General features: G+C 39.6%; 1 long non-coding RNA gene across 1 annotated transcript; it reads right to left on the bottom strand.

The window, feature by feature from the left end:
• Positions 1-1,006: 1,006 nt before the first annotated feature.
• Positions 1,007-2,100, bottom strand: LOC104949283 (uncharacterized). Its single transcript, XR_798789.1, has 4 exons — positions 2,064-2,100; positions 1,845-1,890; positions 1,626-1,679; positions 1,007-1,109 (listed from the first exon to the last, which is right to left on the bottom strand). It is a non-coding gene; the product is annotated as an uncharacterized lncRNA (long non-coding RNA).
• Between the last annotated feature and the right edge of the window lie 1,652 nt (positions 2,101-3,752).

Raw genomic sequence — 3,752 nt, 5'->3', positions numbered from 1 at the left:
ATGTAGAAAAGTCAGAATAAATATAGATGTTTTTTAATTTAAAGAAAATTTAGATTGAACACAGTAAACAACTGTAAATTATAGTGTCGTCCCAAAAATATATTGTATATTGTACTTACTGTATAGTGAAAACTAACCTTGGATGATGGGTTAGTAGACTAAAAGCTTTAGGAATCCAAAGTAAAACATATAATAAGTACCCTGTATCAAGAGTGATGCAAAACAAGTGATATTTGACCTTTTTAGACAGATTTAGCAAAAAAAAACTCTTCTGGGGTCATTTGGGTGGATTTTCCATATCTCTGGCCCCCCTTGCTGGATTTTGACATGTGACATATATTTCTAACCGTCAGAGCCAATGGAATCGAGGGGAACTCCCGCATAGTCCTTATTTGGTAATGTGTGTGTGTTAGACTGCCGCATAGCCAAGACCGGAAGCAGCAGCCACTCTGGTGGCTACCATTAGCAGCTAACTTTTGCTCTGCGATTTTTACATAAAAATGGAATTATGGATTATAAATGAAATAATTTTTGTATAAAGAGACTTTAAAAACCTATGGGTTAACCGATTCAGCCGCGTTTTCTCGTTTTAATGCCATTGGTCCAGCATTGCCATTTAATGCTGTGTGTCCGTCAGGAAACAAGCTGTTTATAAATAGTTCCGTGCAAACATTACACATCCCCATGTTTAGTCTAGAAAACGGTACATTTTTGCATTTTATTATAAAGTTTAAAAAAAAAAGAAACACCATTAAAGATTTTTATTTTATTTTTTAATATTATTTTTTATACGGAGATGCTGCTTTGAAACCGTTGTTACAAAAAGTGACCTGTTTCTGCCAGAGAGAGGGGAGTTCAGCTGCGAGTGAGACTACAGACGGAGTTCACTCCTTCACTGAAGGGGAGTGGATAGGGTGTGGTCTGGAATTTGGCCAAAATGGCTGCCACAACAACCCTAACTGGAGTTCACAATTCAAAAATAATAATAAGTAATTCTCCACCTGTTTCCCTGGGGGCCCTTTTCCTCGCTGTGGCCCTCGGTTGCCTCTTTCCCCTTCATCTCCCTTTGGCCCTTTCTGTCCAGGAGGTCCAGTGTTTCCCTTATCCCCCTGAAATAAAGCAACGTTTAAGAAAATATAGCAGTATTTATTACATTGAATATGATTGAAATTCTATAAATAGAATTGGAATAGAATGTGTGCAGTAATGAAAAACAAGATAATTGTTTACATTGTGTGCATTAATGCAATGCAATGCATCCCATAGTGACTGTCTAAATACCAGCATGTGGACAACAGAAGGAAAGGAAACCCCTCAGCAGTATTTAACGCTATGTTTCTACCATCAAAGATATAATCAAAAGTCAAAATGTGGAGAACAAACTAAATTAATATTCCCTCTACATACAGAGATTAAAATATGTTAATCTCTGTGTGACATATTTTATTAAATCCTGTAACACCTGAAGCTTCTCTGACCTGCTCGTTAGAAATTAAAACACAGGAGTCGCTGCTGAAAGGACAGAATATAAAGGGCTGAATAATTTAGTTTGTTTGTGTAATAGCATGCATCATTCTCACATTTCTGAGGTTGTTTTGAAAGTAAAAAACAACCCATTTACTCACAGATAAGCCTTTAAGTCCAGCTGGCCCCACAGGTGCCTTTATTCCCATTGGACCCTGAACACAATAGAAAAACACCGGGTTACTAATTCACGTTATTACCAGAAAGCAAAGGCCGTACATCCTGTGTTTTTAGACAATTAAGATGTTTGAGTGCTTTTAAGTTCAGTTAAATGAAATCAAATCTGTAACAAACACAGTTTCATCAATCTACCTCCTCACCATCGAGACCAGCAACTCCCTCCGGCCCCAAAACCCCTTCAGATCCCTGAAACAGTGACAGAAACAAGAGAGAGATTAATCATTTCATGAAGTGTTTTTGATTGAAAGTTACATTTTTTAAGGGAACTAGTTATTTTTAACTGAATTTAAGTCACCCTCCAAACCCTGGTTACTATTGTTTACAGCATGTTAGGAGACGCTGAGTAAGAAAAGCTTTACCTTGTTTCCTTTGACACCTAAAGATCCAGCTGCTCCCTGAGGCCCATCTTTACCCTAGATGTAGAGAAAGGAAAGAAACAGTTACAGTGACTTCACCTCACCACCGCTAAGCTAAAGGAGGCTAACGTTGGGCTATAAAGGAACTACAGCACGGTCACATGACTTCACGTCACCACCGCTAAGCTAAAGGAGGCTAATGTTGGGCTATAAAAGAACTACAGCACGGTCACATGACTTCACTAATGTTGGGCTATAAAGGAACTACAGCACGGTCACATGACTTCACGTCACCACCGCTAAGCTAAAGGTGGCTAATGTTGGGCTATAAAGGAACTACAGCACGGTCACATGACTTCACGTCACCACCGCTAAGCTAAAGGAGGCTAACGTTGGGCTATAAAGGAACTACAGCACGGTCACATGACTTCACGTCACCACCGCTAAGCTAAAGGAGGCTAATGTTGGGCTATAAAGGAACTACAGCACGGTCACATGACTTCACGTCACCACCGCTAAGCTAAAGGAGGCTAACATTGGGCGTGATGACATTTAGTCGTCTCATTTAGACACAACAAAACAAAATTGAGAAATCCATTGACCTCCAGACAAGGGGAACAGGAAGTGCTAAAGGACTCATTCCTGCACTAAAAGGCTGTAGTCAATCAATCCCACTTTATTTTTTCACCATTTGTTCTTCTTTCCAGTGTCCCATCCCCCTGTCTCTCCTCCTAACGCAGCACATATTTCAGGAGTGATGCATGAGAAGCTGAGAAAGGCAGAAACAAAAGCAGTTTGACCTTTGCATCGCTCTCAGATGTCCCACTGTTTCTGTAAACCTCCTCCGCTGCTTTCCCTGCGCCATACCAACCTCATGATGGGTCATTATGAGATGGAAACGACATCTAACCTTACATAAGCATGGAATTAGACACTCTCCACTTATCTGTGGAGCGAGGGGTGTATACATAAAGCAGATGTACCGTCTTTATTGGTTTAAGATGGTCAGAAGAGTAATTGATTCGTACATCTGTAGCAAATTAACTGTATAATCCTATTTTAAGCCATTTTCAGGCAAAGTTTTACAGCTTCACAGACATGAGGACAAGGAATTCATTTGGGGATGGGGATATTAAAATTAGCTGCTAAATAGAAGAAGGATATTTTACAACGCTACGATGTTGTCCCTGAACGCACCATGACAGCACCTATAGGTTTTCTTTATCTTCTGCATCCTAAAAACTAACATTAGTGTCAAAGACAAGGTGATGTTTTTTAAGAAATGAATGGAAAAGGAGGAAATACAGGATATCTCAAGTGAGAAAATAGATACTGGGAGATTTGTTCTACCAATTTCTTTGATTTGAAAACATATCGTGTCACATGACATACTCATTTCTGACCTCATACAGATATCAGTGTGTAAACAAGGCTTTAAATGAGAATGATATGAATTTCATCCTGTTGGTCTACCTCACACTGAACAGAGTAAAGAAACACATCGTTCCCGCAGCGTGTGAACCAACTGGAGTTGAATGTGCACATTGAAACGCTCCAGTGTTTCTTGGAGGAAATAAAGTCCAGCCTGATTTGTGAAGCTTCTATAATTAGTGAGGCTGGTTCTCGTGAAGAAATGCAGAGAAAGTTTTGCCCATTTTTCAGCATTTTTCCATCGGTTCTGCCCGGTGGAAG

Source organism: Notothenia coriiceps, unplaced genomic scaffold (assembly GCF_000735185.1).
Source record: "Notothenia coriiceps isolate Sejong01 unplaced genomic scaffold, NC01 NC01_scaffold00015839, whole genome shotgun sequence".
Lineage (NCBI taxonomy): Eukaryota > Metazoa > Chordata > Actinopteri > Perciformes > Nototheniidae > Notothenia > Notothenia coriiceps.
This window is presented reverse-complemented; position numbering and strand designations above follow the sequence as displayed.